The sequence below is a fragment of the Parasteatoda tepidariorum genome, chromosome 7, assembly GCF_982258835.1.
Source record: "Parasteatoda tepidariorum strain Cologne lab strain chromosome 7, Ptep-v5.0, whole genome shotgun sequence".
NCBI classification, from domain to species: domain Eukaryota; kingdom Metazoa; phylum Arthropoda; class Arachnida; order Araneae; family Theridiidae; genus Parasteatoda; species Parasteatoda tepidariorum.
The window spans coordinates 6,475,997-6,484,688 of NC_141761.1; positions in this window are offsets into that span (position 1 = coordinate 6,475,997).

Below are 8,692 nucleotides of genomic sequence, written 5' to 3' on the forward strand. Positions count from 1 at the left end.
TCGCCCTTATGCCAGGGATACGAAAGTTTAAAATTTGATGATATTGAGGGAATTTTAAAACTGAGTTAAAATTGATATATATTTAAGATTGCCACATTATAAATTTTATCTTCAAGTGATTTTTGTAATTCTAAGACCTAACCCCTTAACGATCGGTTAATTTTCAAGAAAACGGTCATAAAAGTGCCTATTTTATTGGCTTTTGTATAACGTATTTGATTACTGCTGCTACTAGTTTCGATGATCTGCTGGGAACCGTGTCTTAACGATCAGTCCACTGCGGGACGTTATTTTCATGGGAGCGAGAAGGAAGGGTTTAATGGTTCAGGGTCTCCCTACCCTTTGAAAATTTTAAATCTTATTGCTAAGTATGACAAATCGCATGATTCCTAAAGTTATTAAATAAACTTTTGAGAATTTCTTGAGAAATTAAAAAAAAAATGTCAAAAACGGAAAGTGTCTCTTCTATTATTGTACAGTTAGTGTGTATGGCCCTTAATAAAATTCTGTTAACCCATAGCTTTTACACTCGTTCAAGTGTTATGTTATGACATAATACGTACGTAGCAAGTCAGACGGTCAAGTCACAAACTGCTGGTTCCGAAGGTTCAGGGATCAATACCCGGACGTGATCAATATTGAAAAACCTTATTTCGTAAACAAAAAATTTGTGTATTTATTTTAATAAATTGAAACGTATATTTAATAGTATTATTTTTAAAATATGTCTTTATATTTATAAGTATTATTTTTTCCTTTTCAAAGTGCGTTAATTACAATGGTGCTTAAATACTGTATGTATAAATGGTTCTCCCCTTATGATTATTTTGCAATTTTCAAACAAGGTCACGTGTTAAGTTATAACATACCAAAGGAAATAATTAGAGATATAGAATACGGGGTAAAATGTATGTGTATAGTTCTTAGTGCGTCAAAATGGAAAAATTGTTGCTCTATTGTATATATATATATGACATTATATCTCCCCTTAATCTAAATTTAGAACTTTCAAACTCGGTTGGGTGTTATATTCTAGCAAACTATACTACCATTCCTTAGGAAATAATTGTAAACTAATTTGGGAGCCCACAATGAGGTAAAATATGTAAGTCTGTACGTATATATATCTCTTAGTGTCTAAAGTAACGTTAAAATTGAGAAATTGTTGCTCATATACTGTATATATACAAGTCCATAACTCACCTTAATATTAAGATGCAAGTTTCAAACTCGGTCAGGTGCTATAGTATAACATACTGTACTAACATTTTAGAGGAAATAATTATAGACATATTAAGAGGCCCACAATGTGGCAAAATATGTAAGTGTATATGAGTATACTTCAAAGTGTCTATAATGACGTTAAAATGGAGAAACTGTAGCTCATATATATATATATAGCCCCAAATCTTCCCTTTATATTTACTTCTAACTTTTTAATGCTGTCTGGTATTCTATTGTAGCATACTCTAATATACATAGAGAGAAATTTGGGGAATCAAAATGTTACACAAAATGGTTCCATTAATGAACAACAGAAACTTCTTTACAAATCGAACGAACAGATGGTGACCGGTAGTGCTAAGGGACATGAAACCGAAAATCATAAGATCCGAGGTTACTTGGTTTGAATCCTGAATATGGTCATTATTTAAAAATCATATTAAGCATAAATTATTTTTTTAAAAATTATTTGACAATATTGTAAAGTAAATAAAATATTGAGTGTTAAAATAGATAAATTGTTGTTGCTGATATACTTATATACACTGGTTATCATAAATTAAGGAAAATTCACAAAAATCGCGATAACTCAAGAAATTACACATGGAATTTTATGAAACTTACCCACAATATACAACACATAGTAAGGTATTAAACAACATAAAAAGAAATTATCAGACATTAATAGTAGTATAGAAATTAGCACATGTATAAAATAAACAAATTGGAAGTATCGGTTTGCAATAGAAAAAGTACCTTTAATATGGAATATGATTGCCTCTAGAAGCAATACAGCACAAACAGCGATGTGTGATGCTTTCAATTATGCGGTCTATCAGTTCAATAGGAAGTGAGAGCCATTGCTCTTGTAAAGCAGTTGCAAGCGTGGCAAGGGTCTGAGGGGGCGGATTGATGGCAGATACACGCCTCCCTAGAGCATCCCAAACGTGCTCGATAGGATTCAAGTCCGGGGATCGAGCTGGCCACTCCATGCGAGTAATTGTTTCCTGTTGAAGATAATCATCAACAATGCGAGCTCTGTGTGGTCTTGCATTATCGTCCTGTAACAGGAAGCAATCACCAATTGCCCCGGCATATGGGCGCACATAAGCATCAAGGATGTTGTCTCGATAAACCTGAGCATTCACGGTTCCCCTTGGAAAGACATGGAGGTATGTGCGCCCTCCTAAGGATATGCCTCCCCAAACACAGACACTGCCTCTTCCGTATGCATCTCTTTCACGGATGTTTGATGGATGATAACGGGTCCCAGGTTCTCTCCATATCAAATAACGTCTACTGTCACTTTCTAGACTAAACCTGGACTCATCCGTAAAGAGAACAGGCCTCCATTGATCTGACGTCCAGTGGACATGTTGTCGGGCCCACTGCAAACGGTCTCTCCTATGGCGTGATGTGAGCGGCACGCAAATGGCTGGTCGTCTCGCATACAGACCACCTTCGTGGAGCCTTCTGCGCACAGTTGACACCAACCTTCCGGTGGCTGCAGCAAGAGAGGATCTAAGATGTGTCGGAGTAGCGGTTCTATTCCTGCGTGCACTTAATGTCAAATATCGGTCATCGGCACTGGTCGTAACAGTTGGCCGTCCTTGACTGAACCTCCTAGATGCCGAATCTGTGGTTTGAAATTGCCTCCAAAGTCTATGAACCACAGATGGACTCACATTTAGCCATCTGGCCACTTCTGATTGACTCTGCCCTGCCTCTAGTCTCCCGATGGCTCTCCATCGTAGTTCTTCAGGCAAATGATGCCTAGAGGTCATTATTACGAATTGGCTATCTCAGATTTTCAATGTCGCAATCACAGTAAAATTTGTGTGCTTTCTCTCAAACTTGGACTTTTATGCTCCAGGCAGATGACGTAAGCCGAGTGCAGCGCCACTAATTTGCATATTGCAATTTTACTCAGCTACTCTTAGTGGACAACATATGCAAATTTTGCACGGTTTGGCTTACTTTTGAAAGAGTTATCGCTATTTTTGTGATTTTTCCTTAATTTATGATAACCAGTGTATATGGCCCATATCGCTAATTAATATTAAGCTACAATTTTCAAACTCGGTCAGGTGTTGTATTATAACATATTATAGTACCAATTTTAAAGGAAATAATTACAGACAAATATATCCTGGGCTTGATCCCCGAACATGATCAATATTTAAAAATTATATTTAAGAAAAAAAAATTTTTTAAATTTTATTTTACAATATTCCTTTACTTATATTTTTCTTTTTTTCCTTAGTACGTATATTACTAAAAGCGTTAAAATGAAGAATATGTTGCTTGTATACTGTATCGAAATATTTACCCTATAATTTTCTAACTCAGTCAGTTATATTATAGTATACTTACTATACTACCACACCAGAAAAAACAATTGCAATGGGTAAATTTCAAAAAAAAAAAAAAAAAATGGTGTAAATATACACATAATTTCTATGCATGTATTTGTGTTCTTTTTAAAACAGGATTTTGTAATGTGTTTTTTACACAAAAATAGATTAATTTTCTACAAATGATTACTAATTTTAATTCATAGTGAATTGGTAAATATCATAGAAGAATTGATATAACTCCTGGAAAGTGAAGAAAAAACTTGATAGAGACAATGTCCATCAGGATGTTTAGCATAATTGAAGGAGTTACTTTAAAATGTTTTTATACAGTTCGTGGGTTGTTATGGAGTTCTGCACAATAAAAGTTTAAAGAAAATTCTGGCAATAAATATCTTTTTTTTTTTAACTTAAAGTCTGGTTAAATGTCGTAAATAATACATTACTACGTTTGTTTAACATCATTTTCATATTAGGTCAGCAGTACTTTCATAATAATTGTTTTTTATTTCCATTTTCTACCCGCGAATAAAAAACATTAATTTTAAATTTACTTCTTCTTAAAACTTTGAAGTCAGCTTTATAATGTGCAATTAGTTTTGAAATCTAAAGCAAAATAGTTCCTTTCAATTCCAGATATTAATCTATTGAAATTTTAATTCATTTGAAAAAAAAACTTGTCAGATGTTAAAGGAATGGTTAACTAAATGGGCGCTGTTTAATTGAAAACATTTCATGGAATATTAAAGTTGGCTTGATAGCGTCGCTCCAAAATATCCATTAAATAACAATCTACCATTTCGATATATGTGGAATTTAAAGTTGCTATCGTTATTAGTCTAGATTATTTCAAAAGCAAATCAACTCTACACTATAAGAAAAAGTAATAATAGACTGCCTCTTTTTCAGTCTTGTGAAACGGCGTAAATAAAGGTTTCCACATGGCCTTCTACACAGTGGTGTAGCTACCTAGGGGCTAGGCGGGGCAGTGCCCCGGGGCCCTCAAATCCTTACCAGAAATCTCGATCGAACTAAACTTTTGGAAATTTCTCCCATTTTCAAAATAAATATGACAGCTTGCAACCCCACTTATTCATGACAACTCAGTTGAGAGAAATTCAAAAGTTATGCCTAGGGAATTCCCCTAAATTCTTTCTGTAGGTTGACAGTGTTGTCAATTTGATGGATAGTGAGATGTGCGTTTTATTGTGAATTCGAGTTAGGATTTTTTTTTTCGAGAACGGATAAAAAATTAATGCTGTATCAGGAGTAAGTAAGCTAATGTCAATAAACTTTTTTGTACTGGTCAATATAGTGGTTCAATTTTATTTGATTTTACCACTCATATTGAAGACGAAACTGCATCAAGCCTGGATTTAAACGAAGTCATTGATACTTTCGCGAAAACTAAAGCTAGGAAAAAATTGTAAATATAATTGTTATTTGGTCAGTTGGTAGGCCCGACCTTTATATAATAAACCCTTGAATCTTCTCTATTTCGTTTTATTAGCCAAACCTACACCAATTATTAATTTTAATTTATGTTGTTACTGTTTAATATTTTTATTACCTGCCCTGCATTTTCAAAGTATTTGTATATTTCATATTTTTATTTAATAGAACCTAATCAGTTTACATAGCAGTGGGGCCCCATTTTTTAATTTGCCCCAGAGCCCTTGGTTACCTAGCTACGCCACTGCTTCTACAGTAACAGTATGGTGCCAATTCAGAGTCATCATACATTAAATTTGTTATTTTATTTCATTATATAATTATTAAGGGCTGCCCTAAGCATTCGCCAAATCGTTAATTCAGCAAAAAAAATTCTATTTTAGCAAATGAAGCGAAAAAAAAAAGTATACCCCTTGATCCTGAGAAAAGAAGTCGAAGGGAAATTATCGGAAAGAATCTTGTATTTTTTATCCGCTGGATATGTTGCATCGCCAATTAGAATTATATTAAGACTAGAGAATGTAAGCATAAGATAAATTACCGTAAAATACAGATTATCACATTCCTTGCTAGATCACGCGATGGAATATATATATCAACACTTTCTCCATTTTAACGCTATTATATATATATACACTTAGAAATATAGACAGTCGTACTTAAATAGTGTGCCACATTGCGAGGTTTTCCTCTCCATGTAACGCAAATGCTGGATCAAAGTCTTCCACGAGGGCTACAAATATTTGATAAAGGAGTTGCTCCAGGATTGTGTTAAAAATTACAAGGCAACGGAACATAAAACCAAAATTGCGTCAGCTGTTCAGCGACGGACATAGAATAAAATAGGAATGAGTTTACCAGGATAACCATATTCCTTGGTCGTTTAGTAATAGGAGTTCGCTATACTAAAAATACCCTTCGAGCAAATATTTTCATCAAATCGCGCAATTTATGTAAGCATTAATTATTTAACGTCGTGTTATAAATAAAAGTTGAATTGTGAGAGTTTTTTTTTTTTTTAATATAATTAAAGAAATTCTGCCAAAACATTCTTATAACAATATCACTCGATTATCTAATATTGATTTTTTTAATGAAAGACTTATATGTTTCGAAGAAATTTAAAATTATCAGCTTCTCTTAATTTTTAATTAGCGCAACTCCACTAAAATATCTATAATACATTATAAAACTATTGAGTTCTACTTTGCCTTTAGTCATGCTGAAAAAAACAACCCATTTAAGAACAAATATATACTAGACTAATTAATAAAGAGTTTATGACCGTCATTCCAGAGGAAGATGACAGCCGCTTTAATATTATCGTACTATTTTGTATAAATTATAGATTGGCTCATACGAAACGATTAGCTTGCGCCTGCCTATTTGACCGCTTTATCTTAAGGATTATAAAACACAAGCGTTTTTAAATGATAGTTTTACGACTCTCAGACAAAGTGAAAATTATTTATGTTTTGCTGAGGAAATAAGTGGTTTGCTATCCATTCGAAACTCTTAAAATATTTTAAATCGACAATTATTTTCCGATATAAATTAGACTTCTTTATGCTTGAATAGAAATCTTGACAAAGGAAAACTATGGTTTATAAGGTGTTTGTGTTTCATTAGCAAAATAAGTTTTGTCTCTATATTAAATACTAAATAAAACTATTGTTGCCACCACTATCGTTTCAGAAAATTTTTACCGAGCGCACTTTTCTTTGTCATAACTCAAAAACTATTAAATGAAATTTTACACACTTACAGAAAAATGCTAAAAAAAAAAAACTTTTATCATAATGTTGGATTAGTTGAGTTGTTAAACGTCAAAGATGAAAATCGCTGTTTTGCGTCGCGTAATTCAGTTTGGTGAAAACTGTTAACAAAAGAATTGTGATTGTTTTAAATTCAAACATTACTATAGTTAGAGAAAATGAATAACTGATCTCAGTTTGTATTTCGAATTAGTTGTTGAGTTATTAAATAGGTCATATCGGCTGCATTATGGATTTTTCAGGGGAATTAAAAACTAAGAGCAGTAAAATTATAATTTTTAGCAGCCACTTTTGACTTAAAAAAAAAAAAAGGGTAATTAAATTTTCTTATTTAAAAACTGACCTTTTCTAGTGCAATTTTTATACTATCCCGAAAGGTTAAGCAATATGATTTTTTAAAATTTATTTGGCGAACCAAAGCCAATGATCTATTTAAAGATTTATTTTAATTAGAGGACTCGATGCTAATATTTATATAAACTAATATAGACGCATGTTATGAGGACGTCACATGTGTGATGACATCAGTAAGAGTATGAATTCCTGCTTTTTTCTTTTAATTCATTTGCAAGGAATTATTTTTCACTTCTATATTTGAATTTGTAAACATATCTAAAATTTTTAATGATATTTAAAATTTTCCTTCAGGTGGAATTTGATTATAAAAGCGTACTGACTTACTAACGGGAAAAAAAAGTTTTCCATTTTGAATTTCATTTTTATAGGTTACATTTAATAATCAGGGGGGATTGTGAGCCCAAGTCAAAATTCCGGAAAATTTCTTGCGTTAATAAAAAAAAAAAAGTTTAAATTGAAAAAAAAATTTAAACACTGTTTTTTTGCCTTTTTCTCAATAATTCTTAGTTTACTTAAAATATATTTTTACATACCTATGTTGACCTGAAGAAGTAATTAAAATTTACAAATATGTCTTTCTTTCTTGAGTTTATGATTATAACAACTATTTACTGATAAAAAATTAATATTAATCATGAATATAAGCTTATAAAGTATCTCTCTAGCTCTCCCTTAGAAACAAATAAAATAAACTGTGTTTTTAAGTTCCACCTTTGAAAATTAGATTTCCGGAAAGTTCTGTGATCAATGATTTTTTGAAACGTCTGGACCTTCGATCTCCGTTAGTGAAAATTCCGGAGCACAATCAACCCTGAATAATTCAAACAAAGAATAATTAAAAGAAAAAAATGTATTAAAACAACGCTTTTTTCGTATGAATTCTAAAACCTTTTAGAAAACTGAAATACATAAGTACTTAGCAGCATGACTAAAGAATGAATTCCCATTTAAAGTGAAAATATGTGCCTTCTTTTAACATTTTTAAAAGCAGCTGTCTTAGTTCTTTTAAAACATTATTTAAACCCGCAAGACCTTCTTTTAAAATATAAATATTGTAATTTTGGTGTTTAACAATTTTTCAGGATAAGATTTTCCTGTTATAATAAATTAGTTATTTAAGTTAAAATTTTCCTGACATAATAAATTAATCCTTATCTTTATGCGCTGCTTTTAAGCATTTAACTTATGCTTTTTCCTGTATGTCTTATAATTTTCTCGTTTACAGAATCCATAATTTTCAAATATTTATTACATAGTTTGCTAGAAGCCGTTGTTAGATATTTTGTATTTAACGATATGATCGGTTATTTAGAGAATAAGTCTCTCTTTGTTTTGCAATTAATCAATTTCTAATATGTTCAGAATTATTAATATCTGATATAATATACAGCTTATCTAACTAAGCATGATTACTTGTAATAAAGCTACAAAATGAGAAAGTGAATTCTATCTCACATAAATTGTGTATAAGTTAAAAAAGGGATTTTGTTTTTGCTCCAATAGCAATTTAACTATTACTTCGATAAAATT